Source organism: Zea mays, chromosome 2, assembly GCF_902167145.1.
Source record: "Zea mays cultivar B73 chromosome 2, Zm-B73-REFERENCE-NAM-5.0, whole genome shotgun sequence".
Taxonomy (NCBI): Eukaryota; Viridiplantae; Streptophyta; class Magnoliopsida; order Poales; family Poaceae; genus Zea; species Zea mays.
The window spans coordinates 112,329,494-112,346,223 of NC_050097.1; positions in this window are offsets into that span (position 1 = coordinate 112,329,494).

A 16,730-nucleotide genomic window follows, 5' to 3' on the forward strand; every position below is an offset into this window, starting at 1 on the left:
TGCTTTCTCCCCCAAGAATGGAGAGTGACTTGGAGTGACGGCGAAGGATGAGTTACAGAGTGGAAGCCTTTGTCTCTGCCGAAGACTCCAATTCCCTTTCAATACACCTATGACTTGGTTTGAAATAGACTTGAGAACACATTAGTCATAGCATATGAAAGAGATATGATCAAAGGTATGTAAAATGAGCTATGTGTGCAAGTTAACAAAAGAAATTCTTAGAATCAAGAATATTTAGCTCATGCCTAAGTTTGTTAAAAGATTGTTCATCAAGTGGTTTGGTAAAGATATCGGCTAATTGATCTTTAGTGTTAATATATGAAATCTCGATATCTCCCTTTTGTTGGTGATCCCTTAAAAAGTGATACCGAATGGCTATGTGTTTAGTGCGGCTATGCTCGACGGGATTATCCGCCATCTTGATTGCACTCTCATTATCACATAGCAAAGGGACTTTGGTCAATTTGTAACCGTAGTCCCACAGGGTTTGCCTCATCCAAAGTAATTGCGCGCAACAATGGCCTGCGGCAATGTACTCGGCTTCGGCGGTGGAAAGAGCGACCGAATTTTGCTTCTTTGAAGCCCAAGACACCAAGGATCTTCCCAAGAACTGGCAAGTCCCCGATGTGCTCTTCCTATTGATTTTGCACCCCACCCAATCGGCATCCGAATAACCAATTAAATCAAAAGTGGATCCCCTAGGATACCAAAGCCCAAACTTAGGAGTATAAGCCAAATATCTCAAGATTCGTTTTACGGCCGTAAGGTGAGCTTCCTTAGGGTCGGCTTGGAATCTCGCACACATACATACGGAAAGCATAATATCCGGTCGAGATGCACATAAATAGAGTAAAGAACCTATCATCGACCGATATACCTTTTGATCCACGGACTTACCTCCCGTGTCGAGGTCGAGATGCCCATTAGTTCCCATGGGTGTCTTGATGGGCTTGGCATCCTTCATCCCAAACTTGTTGAGAATGTCTTGAGTGTACTTCGTTTGGCTAAGGAAGGTGCCTTCTTGGAGTTGTTTCACTTGAAATCCTAAGAAATACTTCAACTCCCCATCATAGACATCTCGAATTTCTGTGTCATGATCCTACTAAATTCTTCACATGTAGACTCGTTAGTAGACCCAAATATAATATCATCAACATAAATTTGGCATACAAACAAATCATTTTCAAGAGTTTTAGTGAACAAAGTAGGATCGGCCTTTCCGATTTTGAAGCCATTAGCGATAAGGAAATCTCTTAGGCATTCATACCATGCTCTTGGGGCTTGCTTGAGCCCATAAAGCGTCTTAGAGAGCTTATAAACATGGTTAGGGTACTCACTATCTTCAAAGCCGGGAGGTTGCTCAACATAGACCTCTTCCTTGATTGGTCCATTGAGGAAGGCACTTTTCACGTCCATTTGATAAAGCTTAAAGCCATGGTAAGTAGCATAGGCTAATAATATGCGAATTGACTCAAGCCTAGCTACGGGTGCATAGGTTTCACCGAAATCCAAACCTTCGACTTGAGAGTATCCCTTGGCTACAAGTCGAGCTTTGTTCCTTGTCACCACACCATGCTCATCTTGCTTGTTGCGGAAGACCCATTTGGTTCCTACAACATTTTGATTAGGACGTGGAACTAAATGCCATACCTCATTCCTGGTGAAGTTGTTGAGCTCCTCTTGCATCGCCACCACCCAATCTGAATCTTGGAGTGCTTCCTCTACCCTGTGTGGCTCAATAGAGGAAACAAAAGAGTAATGTTCACAAAAATGTGCAACACGAGATCTAGTGGTTACCCCCTTATGAATGTCACCGAGGATGGTGTCGACGGGGTGATCTCGTTGGATTGCTTGGTGGACTCTTGGGTGTGGCGGCCTTTGCTCTTCATCCTCCTTGTCTTCCTCATTTGCATCTCCCCCTTGATCATTGCCGTCATCTTGAGGTGGCTCATTTGCTTGATCTTCTACTTCATCAACTTGAGCTTGATCCTTATTTTGAGTCGGTGGAGATGCTTGCGTGGAGGAGGATGGTTGATCTTGTGTATTTGGAGGCTCTTCGGATTCCTTAGGGCACACATCCCCAATGGACATGTTCCTTAGTGCGATGCATGGAGCCTCTTCATCACCTATCTCATCAAGATCAACTTGCTCTACTTGAGAGCCGTTAGTCTCATCAAACACAACGTCACAAGAAACTTCAACTTGTCCAGTGGACTTGTTAAAGACTCTATATGCCCTTGTGTTTGAATCATATCCTAGTAAAAAGCCTTCTACAGTTTTAGGAGCAAATTTAGATTTCCTACCTCTTTTAACAAGAATAAAGCATTTGCTACCAAAGACTCTAAAATATGAAATATTAGGCTTTTTACCGGTTAGGAGTTTATAAGATGTCTTCTTGAGGATTCGGTGTAGATATAACCGGTTGATGGCGTAGCAGGCGGTGTTGACCGCCTCGGCCCAAAACTGATCCGAAGTCTTGTATTCATCAAGCATGGTTCTTGCCATGTCCAATAGAGTTCGATTCTTCCTCTCCACTACACCATTTTGTTGTGGCGTGTAGGGAGAAGAGAATTCATGCTTGATGCCCTCCTCCTCAAGGAAGCCTTCGATTTGAGAGTTCTTGAACTCCGTCCCGTTGTCGCTTCTTATTTTCTTGATCCTTAATCCGAACTAATTTTGAGCCCGTCTCAAGAATCCCTTTAAGGTCTCTTGGGTTTGAGATTTTTCCTGCAAAAAGAATACCCAAGTGAAGCGAGAATAATCATCCACTATTACAAGACAATACTTACTCCCGCCGATGCTTATGTAAGCAATTGGGCCAAATAGATCCATGTGGAGTAGCTCAAGCGGCCTGTCGGTCGTCATGATGTTCTTGTGTGGATGATGGGCTCCAACTTGCTTTCCTGCCTGGCATGCGCTACAAATCCTGTCTTTCTCAAAATGAACATTGGTTAGTCCTAAAATGTGCTCTCCCTTTAGAAGCTTATGAAGATTCTTCATTCCAACATGGGCTAGTCGGCAGTGCCAGAGCCAACCCATGTTAGTCTTAGCAATTAAGCATGTGTCGAGTTCAGCTCTATCAAAATCTACTAAGTATAGCTGACCCTCTAACACACCCTTAAATGCTATTGAATCATCACTTCTTTTAAAGACAGTGACACCTATATCAGTGAATAGACAGTTGTAGCCCATTTTGCATAATTGAGATACAGAAAGTAAATTGTAGTCTAATGAATCTACAAGAAAAACATTGGAAATAGAATGGTCAGGAGATATAGCAATTTTACCCAATCCTTTGACCAAACCTTGATTTCCATCCCCGAATGTGATAGCTCGTTGGGGATCTTGGTTTTTCTCGTAGGAGGAGAACATCTTCTTCTCCCCTGTCATGTGGTTTGTGCACCCGCTGTCGAGTATCCAACTTGAGCCCCCGGATGCATAAACCTACAAAACAAGTTTAGTTCTTGACTTTAGGTACCCAAATGGTTTTGGGTCCTTTGGCATTAGACACAAGAACTTTGGGTACCCAAACACAAGTCTTTGACCCCTTGTGCTTGCCCCCAACATATTTGGCAACTACTTTGCCAGATTTGTTAGTCAACACATAAGATGCATCAAAAGTTTTAAATGAAAGACTATGTTCATTTGATGCATTAGGAATTTTCTTCTTAGGCAACTTAGCACGGGTTGGTTGCCTAGAGCTAGATGTCTCACTCTTATACATAAAAGCATGGTTAGGACCAGAGTGAGACTTCCTAGAATGAATTTTCTTAATCTTATTCTCGGGATAACCGGCAGGGTACAAAATGTAACCCTCGTTATCCTGAGGCATGGGAGCCTTGCCCTTTACAAAATTAGACAATCTTTTAGGAGGGGCACTAAGTTTGACATTGTCTCCCCTTTGGAAGCCAATGCCATCCTTGATGCCAGGGCGTCTCCCATTATAGAGCATACTTCTAGCAAATTTAAATTTTTCATTTTCTAAGTTATGCTCGGCAATTTTAGCATCTAATTTTGCTATATGAACATTTTGTTGTTTAATTAAAGACATGTGATCATGAATAGCATTAATATCAACATCTCTACATCTAGTACAAATAGAAGTGTGCTCAACGGTAGATGTAGAGGGTTTGCAAGATTTTAGTTCTACAACCTTAGCACGCAATATTTCATTTTTACTTCTAAGGTCGGAAATAGTAGCATTGCAAACATCAAGATCTTTAGCCTTAGCAAGCAATTTTTCATTTTCATTTCTAAGGCTAACAAGAGATAAGTTCAATTCTTCAATCTTAGCAAGTAAATCATCATTATTATTTCTAAGATTGGGAATTGAAACATTACAAGCAATAGAATCAACCTTAGCTATCAAATTAGCATTTTCATTTCTAAGGTTGTCTATTGTCTCATGGCAAGAGCTTAGCTCACTAGATAATTTTTCACATTTCTCAATTTCTAGAGCATAAGCATTTTTAACCTTAACATGCTTCTTATTTTCTTTAATAAGCAAGTCCTCTTGGGTGTCCAAGAGATCATCCTTTTCATGAATGGCACTAATCAATTCATTAAGTTTCTCCTTTTGTTGCATGTTGAGGTTGGCAAAAAGAGTGCACAAATTATCTTCCTCATCACTAGCATTATCATCACTAGAGGATTCATATCTAGTGGAGGATTTAGATTTCACCTTCTTTTTGTCGTCCTTTGCCATGAGGCACTTGTGGCCGACGTTGGGGAAGAGAAGTCCCTTGGTGACGGCGATGTTGGCGGCGTCCTCGTCGTCGGAGGAGTCGGTGGAGCTCTCGTCGGAGTCCCACTCGCGGCACACGTGGGCATCGCCGCCCCTCTTCTTGTGGTATCTCTTCTTTTCTCTCCTCTTGCCCTTCTTGTCGTTATCCCTGTCACTGTCACTTGATAATGGACATTTAGCAATAAAGTGTCCGGGCTTACCACACTTGTAGCAAACCTTCTTGGAACGGGATTTGTAATCCTTCCCCTTCCGTTGCTTGAGGATTTGGCGAAAGCTTTTGATGATTAAAGCCATCTCCTCATTGTCGAGCTTGGAGGCATCAATTGGTTGTCTACTCGGTGTAGACTCCTCCTTCTTCTCCTCCGTCGCCTTAAATGCCACCGGTTGCGCTTCGGACGTGGAGGGTTCATCAAGCTCGTTGATTCTCTTGGAGCCCTTGATCATACATTCAAAGCTCACAAAATTCCCGATAACTTCCTCGGGGGTCATTTGAGTGTATCTAGGATTACCACGAATTAATTGAACTTGAGTGGGGTTAAGGAAAATGAGAGATCTTAGAATAACCTTAACCACCTCGTGATCATCCCACTTCTTGCTCCCGAGGTTGCGCACTTGGTTCACCAAAGTCTTGAGCCGGTTGTACATGTCTTGTGGCTCTTCCCCTTGGCGAAGTCGAAAGCGACCGAGCTCCCCCTCGATTGTTTCCCGCTTGGTGATCTTTGTTAGTTCATCACCCTCGTGCGCGGTCTTGAGGAGGTCCCAAATTTCCTTTGCATTCTTCAACCCTTGTACCTTGTTGTATTCCTCTCTACTTAGAGAGGCAAAGAGTATGGTTGTGGCTTGGGAGTTGAAGTGCTCGATTTGGACCACCTCGTCCTCATCATAGTCTTCATCCCCTACGGATGGTACCTGTGCACCAAACTCAACAACATCCCATATACTCTTGTGGAGTGAGGTTAGATGAAATCGCATTAAATCACTCCACCTAGCATAATCTTCACCATCAAAAGTTGGTGGTTTGCCTAATGGGACGGAAAGCAAAGGTGTATGTTTGGAAATGCGAGGGTAGCGTAGGGGGATCTTACTATACTTCTTGCGCTCTTGGCGCTTAGAAGTGACGGATGCCGCGTCGGAGCCGGAGGTGGATGGCGATGAAGAATCGGTCTCGTAGTAGACCACTTTCCTCATCCTCTTTTTCTTGTCCCCACTCCGACGCGTCTTGTGAGAAGAGGATTTCTCCTTCTTCTCCTTTTGGTGTGAAGAAGACTTCTTCTCCTTCCCTTTGGAGGAGTTCTTCTTCTCCTTTCTCTTGGTGCGGGACTCTTCGGATGAAGTGCTCCCATGGCTTGTAGTGGGCTTTTCGCCGGTCTCCATCTCCTTCTTGGCGTGATCTCCTGACATCACTTCGAGCGGTTAGGCTCTAATGAAGCACCGGGCTCTGATACCAATTGATAGTCGCCTAGAGGGGGGGGGGTGAATAGGGCGAAACTGAAATTTACAAATATAAACACAACTACAAGTCGGGTTAGCGTTAGAAATATAAATGAGTCCGCAAGAGAGGGTGAAAAACAAATCGCAAGCAAATGAAGAGTGTGACACGCGGATTTGTTTTACCGAGGTTCGGTTCTCGCAAACCTACTCCCCGTTGAGGAGGCCACAAAGGCCGGGTCTCTTTCAACCCTTCCTTCTCTCAAACGGTCCCTCGGACCGAGTGAGCTTCTCTTCTCAAATCAAAGCCGGGAACAAAACTTCCCCACAAGGGCCACCACACAATTGGTGCCTCTTGCCTTGATTACAATTGAGTGTTGATCTCAAGAACAAGTGAGAAAGAAAAGAAGCAATCCAAGCGCAAGAGCTCAAAAGAACACGGCAAATCTCTCTCGCTAATCACTAAGGCCTTGTGTGGAATTGGAGAGGATTTGATCTCTTTGGTGTGTCTAGAATTGAATGCCTAGCTCTTGTAAGTGGTTGAGAAGTGGAAAACTTGGATGCAATGAATGGTGGGGTGGTTGGGGTATTTATAGCCCCAACCACCAAACTTGACCGTTGGTGGAGGCTGTCTGTTCGATGGCGCACCGGACAGTCCAGTGCACACCGGACATGTCCGGTGCCCCAGCCACGTCACCAGTGCCGTTGGAATCTGACCGTTGGAGTTCTGACTTCTGGGCCCGCCTCGATGTCCGGTGGCACACCGGACATGAACTGTTCAGTGTCCGGTGCGCCGGTATGGGCTCGCCTGCCTTCTGCGCGCGCTGCGCGCGCATTTAATGTGTTGCAGGTAGCCGTTGGCGCGAAGTAGCCGTTGCTCCGAGGATGCACCGGACAGTCCGGTGCGCACCGGACATGTCCGATGAATTATAGCGAAGCAGCCCTCATGAAATCCCGAGGCTGGCGAGTTTCTGAGCCGCGTCCCGTTGGAGCACCGGACACTGTCCGGTGTACACCGGACAGTCCGGTGAATTATAGCGAGCCGGCTCTGGATTTTCCCGAAGGTGACGAGTTGGAGTTGGATTCCTCTGGTGCACCGGACACTGTCCGGTGGTGCACCGGACACTGTCCGGTGGCACACCGGACAGTCCGGTGTGCCAGACCAGAGGAGCCTTCGGTTGCTCCTTTGCTCTTTTGTTGTACCCAACATTTGGTCTTTTTATTGGCTGAGTGTGAACCTTTTACACCTGTATAACTTATACACTAGAGCAAACTAGTTAGTCCATTTGTTTGTGTTGGGTAATTCAACCACCAAAATTATTTAGGAACTAGGTGTAAGCCTAATTCCCTTTCAGTTGTTATAGGAAAACTCTGCATAAGGCAATCTCTTGTCCCATCCGGACTGATCTTGCAACGCACAGGCTTTCAGCATGTCTTCAAGAATTTGATTGGTCCTTTCGGTCTGGCCATCTGTCTGCGGATGATAGGCTGAACTGAAATTCAGATGTGTGCCCAAGGCTTCATGCAACTGCTGCCAGAAATGAGAGGTGAACTGCGTTCCTCTGTCTGACACTATCTTCTTTGGCACACCATGAAGACAAACGATCCGAGACATATACAACTCTGCCAATACTGCACTGCTATAGTTGGTCTTGACAGGTATGAAGTGGGCTGACTTGGTTAAGCGGTCCACTACTACCCAAATGGAATCGTAGCCGGCTCGAGTGCGAGGCAATCCGACTATGAAATCCATACCGATTTCATCCCATTTCCACTGAGGGATTTGCAACGGTTGCAACAATCCAGCAGGTCTCTGGTGCTCTGCCTTAATTCTTCGGCAACTATCGCACATAGCCACATGCTCTGCGATTTCCCTCTTCATTCCGTACCACCAGAATTTCTTCTTCAGATCCTGATACATCTTCTCACTACTAGGGTGAATCGAATAAGCTGTCTCATGAGCTTCCTTGAGGATCAACTCCCGAATGGATTGGACACTGGGAACACACAAGCGGTCTTTGAACCATATCACACCCTCTGCATCTTCCCGAAAATCTTTGCCTTTGCCATCTAGAATCAGTCGCCGGATCTCACTGATCTTCTCATCATTCTTTTGTGCTTCTTTGATTTCCCGCTCCAAGGTAGGTTCCAACTCGACTGTGACTCCTCGCGAATTGTTCAGAAATCCGAGACTCAACCTGTCAAACTCCTTGGCCAACTCATAAGGCATCGGACGAGCGACCATCAGATTGACTTGACTCTTCCTGCTCAAAGCATCTGCCACTACATTCGCTTTGCCCGGATGGTAATGAATCTCCAACTCATAATCTTTGATCAACTCTAACCATCTTCGCTGCCTCATATTCAACTTTGACTGAGTGAATATGTACTTCAGACTCTTGTGGTCTGTGTAAACATCGCATTTCTGTCCATACAGGTAGTGCCTCCATGTCTTCAGTGTGTGAACCACTGCTGCCAACTCTAAGTCATGAATTGGGTAATTCTTCTCATGAACCTTCAACTGTTGGGACGAGTAAGCCACAACTCTTCCCTCTTGCATCAACACACATCCCAAACCTGTGTAACAAGCATCACAATACACCGAGAAGGGCTTGTGCACATCAGGCAAGACTAGGACAGGCGCTGTTGTCAACTTCTCTTTCAGCGCTTCAAAGACCTCTTGGCATTTCTGGGTCCACTTGAACTCAACTTTGTTGCCTAGCAACGCTGTCATTGGTTTCGCAATCTTCGAAAACCCTTCAATGAATCGCCGATAATATCCGGCCATTCCAATGAAGCTCTTGATTCCTCGGGCATCTGTTGGCGCTTTCCAGTTCAGAATGTCTGCCACTTTCTTTGGATCCACAGCCAATCCTTCTTTGTTGATTATGTGACCCAAGAACATGACTTCATTGATCCAGAATTCACATTTGCTCAACTTTGCATACAACTGGTGCTCCCGCAATCTCTGCAATACCATCTTTAAATGATCTGCATGCTCTTCTTCGCTTTGAGAATAAATCAGAATGTCATCAACGAATACCACCACAAACTTATCGAGATAATCCATGAATGCACTGTTCATTAAGTTCATGAAGAACGCGGGTGCATTGGTCAAACCAAAAGACATCACTGTGAACTCATACAACCCATACATGGAAATGAATGCCGTCTTTGGAATGTCCGAAGGTCGGATTCTGAGCTGATGATAACCTAACCTTAGATCAATCTTGGAGAACACACTGGCTCCTCTCAACTGGTCGAATAGATCTTCTATTCTGGGCAAGGGATACTTGTTCTTGATCGTGACTTCATTCAAAGCTCGATAATCGATACACATCCTTTTGGTGCCATCTTTCTTTTCCACAAACAAGACAGGAGCGGCCCAAGGCGAGGTGCTTGGCCGAATGTAACCTTTCTCTGACAGCTCATCAATCTGCTCCTTAAGTTCAACCAACTCTGGTCCAGATATTCTGTAAGCTCTCTTAAAGATAGGGGCGGTTCCAGGAAGAAGCTCTATGGCAAACTCAACTTTCCGCTCTGGTGGCATACCTGGTAAGTCCTTTGGAAACACATCTGGGAACTCAGACACAATCTTGATACTCTCGATTGGGTCTGCTTCACTGCTACCGACAGCCATCTGATAACAACTTCCTTTCTTTGGCTCAGGCGGGACTAACTCGGTCACCACTTCCTCTCCTAGTGGGGTCACCAACTTGATTGTCCTCTTATCACAACTGATAACTGCCTGATACTTATCTAGCCAATTCATCCCTAGGATGACATCTATTCCCTCAGTACCCATTACTATGAGGTTAGCGGGAAACGCTATCCCCCTTATTTCCACACTTACATTCAAACAAATGCTATCGGCTCGAATTCTACCACCGGCTGAGTCAATTTGAATGGGGGTTGACATGGTAGTAATTGGAAGATTATGTGCTCCTACCCATGATGCAGTAATGAAAGAATGCGTTGCTCCAGTATCAAATAACACTTCTGCAATATGGGAGTCGACTGGGAACATACCTACTATCATGCCGGGGGTCTCCTGAACTGCTTCAGCCTCCAAGTGGTCCAGTCTCCCATGATTGTAGCGTGGCTGAGAGCGATTGCCTGCTCCAGGCTGAGGCACATTCTGCTTTGCTGGGGCATTAGGGCCTGACTGCTGCTGGGCTGCCTTCTTCGGACATTGCATCACCCAGTGGCCTTGCTCTCCACAGTGGAAACATGCTCTGTTTCCAACCTGAGCTGGTGCTGCCTGACTGTTCTGCTGTGTTGCTGGGGCAGGAAGGCGAGGTGCTTGCTGATTCTGCCTCTGAAACTGACCTCCTGACTGATTGCTCTGACGGTTCTGGTACTGATGCTGAGGATACTGCCTTTGGAACTGCTGATGCTGCTGAGGTGGACGCTGGTTCTGCCTGAACTGCTGAGGTTGATTGCCTGAGAAACGAGGACGGTTGCTGCTTCCAGGCTGGGGTCCACGGATCTTACGCTTACGATCCTCCATCTCCTTACGCTTCCTCTCTGTCATGATTGCTCTGTCAATCAGGTGCTAGAATGTTGGGAAGGTATGATTCATCAGTTGGCACTGCAGAGGGTCAACCAAGCCTCTCAGGAAACGGTACTGTCGCTTGGCGTCGGTGTTGACATCTTCAGGAGCATAGCGAGACAACTGCAGAAACCTGTCCCGGTACTCACTGACAGACAATGGCCCTTGCTTGAGGGCCAAGAACTCCTTCTTCACTGTCATCAGACCTGCAGGAACATGGTACTGACGAAAGCTACCTCTGAACTCTTCCCAGGTGATGGCGTCAGGGTGGGCATGGGTGGCGAGGTAAGATTCCCACCATGATTGGGCTGCTCCTCTCAACAGACGGGGACCATACAGGACTTTCTCCCTATCATCGCACTGAGTGGTATGCAACTCCCGCTCCATAGTGCGCAGCCAGTCTTCAGCATCCATGGGGTCAGAAGAATGAGCAAACGTTGGTGGATGACCTCTCATGAATTCAGCACGCTTGTCTCTGGGCATCTGAGGCTGAGGTGGGGCCTGCTGCTGTTGCTGCTGCTGCTGCTGAATGGCGGCCAAAGTCTGACCGATAGCCTGGACTGCCTGAGTCTGCATCAGAAACATCTGCTCAATGGACATCGGGGGCGGAGGCAGTAGGTGCTGTTGCTGGGGCACCTCATCCTGCTGAGCGGCTCGCTCCTGCTGAGCACGCCTTCCTCCTCTGCGCCTGTTCTCTGACATCTGCAGAATGCAACCACACATCAGAACTGATCTGGCAAATCTTGCAGCATAAGAAAAGAGTATAGAATCCTTCAACAACACTGAACAGATGAGCATCTTCACTGATCTCCAACACAGACCACACAGCTTCTCAGATAAAGAGGAAAGTGGAATAAAAGGTTTCCCAACTATATAGCTAACTCCATTAACATATAACAGGTAAACCATAATGCAGGGGATACCCACACTCTGGTGATAGTCATTACAAAGATCCAAACCAAACATAGTTCATCATGACAAACATAAATGCACAGGATATAGCAAACTACCCTGTCTAACTAAGACTAACTAAGAGCGAGACTAACGCTAAGACCGTAGCTTCTATGTATGTATTTTGTATTAATTACAAGATCCAACTCTAACGATCTATGGTTCTAGATTTATCTTGGTCTTGCAGTCGGGGTTGCCATAAGGCTGGTGTCCACGCCGAGGTGAGCGGTACGGGTGCTGAGTCCCGACGGGAGCGGGGGAACCATCATCCAGGTGACGACGTTCCGCGCACTCAGCCCGCAGCAGGGCGATCTCAGCACGAGCCCTACTCAGCTCGTCTAATGCATGGTCCAGCTCCGTGTTTAGCACGGCGGCTAGGTTGACTGTGCTGCTCAACCTAGGATTGTCCTCACCAACAGGTGAGACAATCACGCCTCATGTGCTGCAAGATGGACGGCGGGGGTAATACTTTAGGTCGAGACCGTCAGCTACCCCACCGAGAACCGAGCAGTAGTGCGAAAGCGCACGCCGTGCAGCATCTTGCATGGCCGCCTCAGCTGAGTCCCGCTCAGAGATAGAATAGTGCTCTGAGCAGACCTCAGCACCTTGGAGACTGTTCTCCGGACGACGCACCAAGCAGGTTGCCTCCCAGCGGTCCGGGTAGACCCCGTGACTATGCTGTAGACCACACAGCGATACTCGATGGACCAAGTATGCCGGTTAAGTGCCCGACGTAGCAGGGTGTCGAGCGCATCATGGAAGTGACACCCGCGAGAAGCGTCGCGAGTGATGGGTCGAGCAACTCATCCTTCCGGCTCCTGGTCAGCAGAGAAGTCGGTGTCGTGGCTCGAGCTGTCGTCGCCACCTCCGTCGTCTAGGTCTCCTCCAGCAGCTACTCTAGAGGCTGGGGCGCCCAGTGGTGGTGCAGGGGGCGCCTCTAGGGGAAGCACAGGGGAGCAGCTCCTCACGGACTCTATCTCCTGCTGGAGCGAGAAGGAAGAGCCCTGCTGCTCCTGTCGTCGACGTTCCTGCTCCTCATGCAGGCGGTGGTGCAGTCTCTCCAAGTGGCTGGACTGTCCGGCCATGGGACGGCGAAGCGGACGCTCAGCAAGGCGGGAGGGTAAGAAGGGGATGACGGACTTTCGTGCAGTGTGTCTAAGTCGAGCCATCTACAAAAGACACCGCAAGCAAAAGAGTGAGAACATAATTAATATGACCAGCAAGTAATAAACCATAAGTAAATGAAGGATCAGAATAAAACACAATTTTCAGCAAGGTATAATATATAGTAAAACATAGGTTTGGTCGGTATGACCAACTTTTGAAGGGATATCAAAGTCAAGGCAGGGACAGAGGTCTATAGTCCTTAGAACGACCATTCTATTCTAGGTTAGCGGTCCTACAGTCAGCCTGGTTCTGATACCACTTATGTCACACCCGGTTTTAGAAGGCAAACCGAATGCGAACCATGTACGTGCCAGGATCAGTTATTCACGTACACAACAGTTACATAACATGGACATCATCACATAGTGCTCAAATAGTATTAAAAAGGGAAATAATAGTCGATTACATCATACGTCTGAGATGTCCATATAGTCCTTACAATAAATCAAAGTGCGGAAAAGAAACGTAGATAAACGCGGCCTTCATAGGCAGCCATCTGGGGGTTGCCGCTAACCCACGCCTAGAACTCGTCGTAGTCTTGGAACTCCTGAAGGTCTCCTTCTGCGACTTCATCTTCTCCTGAGCAGTGGTTGCAGAGCTGACAACCTGGGGATGGGGGGGGGGTTGGTGTGTAGAGCAAGGGTGAGTACACATCAACATACTCTGCAAGTATCCTGTTTGGCTGTAGTGGACTTGCTTTATGTGGGGATAAGTCAAGCAGTTGCTTTTAGTTGGTCAGATTATTATTTACTAATAGAAAGCCAGGTTTTAGCATTAACCCAAGTTATTAGCCCGATGTACCCTTTCCAAACGGAAAGAATACAACTTACCAGCACCATAGTCATAACCAGAACCATCGATCTCATAGCCACCTGTACCATAATGTCTCTGATCAAGTACCACTAATCACTGGAGCTCCCTTGGCCGCTCATAACCGCGAGCACGGCTGATATATCAGTTTTCAAACACTCTGCAGAGGTTGTGCACTTTACCCACAAGCCGTGATTCCCATTCTGCCTGGAGAGAGCTACTCCCCATTGACCACTACCTAGGTGGCCTAGCAGGGCATCACTACGTAGCCTTTACAAAGATTCCCCGGGGTTGTAGCCACCCGTTAGGTTTCCTAAATGCACCGCACTCCTCCCCAAGGGGCGAACCCAAACTTGGCAGAGCGAGCCGCATACACCGAGCCCCATTGACGGCACGACGGCTAAGTGAACTACACCCCGGATCCTCTAATTATTCAGCTAAGGGCATCCCATTCCACCCTCATGGTTGCACTGTTTTCCCGGGTGGTCATCCATAGAACAGGTCCTTACGGAGAGGCACTCGAGAAACCGCTCGAGCCCCCTTGAAGACCACAAGTATAACATCATCATAAGAGAGGGGAAAACAGCGTATCATAGATAATCTCATCATGTTCATTGATTAGAGTTAAGCAATAGCATAAAGCTAAGCAATAATAATCCAACCCAAATAGGTAAACAAGGACATGGATAACAAAGCTAGTCAATCCTTAGGCATAAATGTGTAAAGCGGGAGGTGAATTGAAGAATGAATAGGACAGAGATAGGTCAAGGGACACTTGCCTCCACGGCGGGGCGAGCGGGCAAGCGCACCGGGGCAAGCGAGCACGGGCGAGCGAGGACGCGGCCGGGCGCGGGGGCGGGCGAAGCTCGCCGGAGCGGGGACGGGGCGGGGCTCGCCGGAGCGGCCGAGGGCGGAGCGGACGGGCCTGCCGGGGGGCGACCGAGCCGGGGCCGAGCGGCGCGGGGAGGGCGGGTGCGGCCGGGCGCGGGGCTCGCCGGAGCGGCCGAGGGTGGGGCCGAGCGGGGCGAGGCGGCCGAGGCCGGGGGCGGCCGGGCCGGGCTCGCCGGAGAGCGGCGCGGGGAGGGCGGGCGCGGCCGGGCGCGGGGCCGGCCGAGGTTGGGGGCGGGGGACACCGGCGCGGGACAGGGGCGCCAGGGCGGCCGAGCCGAGCGGCCGGGCGGGCGAGGTCGGGGCCGGGGCCGAGCTCGCCGGGGCGGCCGAGCTCGCCGGGGCCGGGCGCGACGGGGCGCGGGGAGGGCGCTGGAGGGAGGGGAGGGAGGAGGGAGGGGGAGGGAGGACCTCACCGGAGGGGAGGACGGCGGCGGCGGCGCGGGGGAGGGGCGGCGGCGGCTAGGGTTAGGGTTAGGGTGAGGGAGAGAGAGAGAGGGATGACGGGCGGGGCCCACGGGGAGGATTTTTGGAAAAAAGAAAAGGGGAGGGGGGGCGGCTGGGCCGGCTAGGCCCAAAGGGGGGAGGGGGCGGCTGGGCCGCCGCGGGGCCCACACGGGGAGGGGAGGGGGGCGGCTGGGCCGCATGGGCAATTGGGAAGGGGGCGGCTGGGCCAAAAGGGGAGAAGGGGGGAGAGAGAAAAAGAAAAGGCTTTTCTTTTTCTAATTTCCACATTTTCTTATATGCCTAATTCTCCACTTCACTCAACCACAAACAAAAGAGTGCATAATCCGGCATGATGCAACAAACAAAAATAGCTCTAGGTTTTGGTTACACAAGGCATCGAGCTAATTCTCGCTATAACTTTTAGAAGAGATCAAGGCTTAGCGAGAAGAAAAGGGAAAAAGGAAAGAGTAACGCCTGAATTTGGTGAGAGAAAAGAAGAAAAAATTCTACCCCCAAATTCAGGGCGTTACACCAGCCCATATTAGTCTTAGCGATTAAGCATGCATCTAGATCGGCATTCTCTTTTGAGAAATCAACTAAGTAGAGCTTGTCGTCTAATATACCCTTAAAAGCTAATGAACCATCACTTCTTCTAAAGACAGATACATCGATATTTGTAATAAGCAATTATAACCCATATGACATAATTGGCTTACAGACAACAAATTGTACCCGAGCGATTCTACTAGAAACACATTTGAAATCGAATGCTCGGTTGTGATGGCTATTTTGCCTAAGCCCTTAACCTTGCCTTGGTTCCCATGTCCAAAGATGATAGTGTCTTAGGAATCTCTGTTCTTGACGTAGGAGGTGAACATTTTCTTCTCCCCTGTCATGTGGTTTGTGCATCCGCTATCAATAATCCAGCTTGAGCCCTCGGATGCATAAACCTGCAAGATAATTAAACTTGGGTTTTAGGTACCCAACTCTTTTTGGGTCCTTCAAGGTTAGTCACAACAGACTTTGGAACCCAAATGCAAGTTTTGTCTCTCTTGCACTTAGGTCCCAAACTTCTAGCAACTACTTTCTCGTTTTTGCATATAAGAACAAATGAAGCATCACATGTTTGATAGAGCATAGTTGGTCCAGTTGATGCTCTCCTAGGCGCATGAGAAGCAACATGATGGCGCCTAGGTCTATTCCTACCAAGAGCATATGAAGAGCTAGAAGCAAACATGGCATGATAATTAAATGCAGCATCATGATGAGTAGGAAAAACAACATGATTACAACACTTATCATGATGAGCAACACTAGAAAAATTATTCACGTGAGCATAAAGATAAGCATGGTTCTTTTGGTCATTTGAAGAATAAGAGCTACTAGCCATAGGAGCCTTTCCTTTCTCCTTGTTAAGATTGGAAGTCCTTTGGCTTGTTAAGTTCTTGGTGTCCTTTTGGAACCAAGTCCATCCTTAATAGAGGGGTGTCTACCAATGGTGTAGGCATTCCTGACAAATTTTAGTTTCTCATAATTATCCTTGCAAGTCTTAAGTTGAGCATTAAGACTTGCAACATCATTATTTAACTTAAGAATAGTAGAGGCATGTTCATTACAAGCATCAATGTTAAAATCTTTGCACTTATTGCCGATAACAACATGCTCTATAGATGAACTAGCAAAATTTACTTCTTCTAACTTAGCATTTAAATTCTTAAGCTTAGAGATAGAGTCATTGCAAGC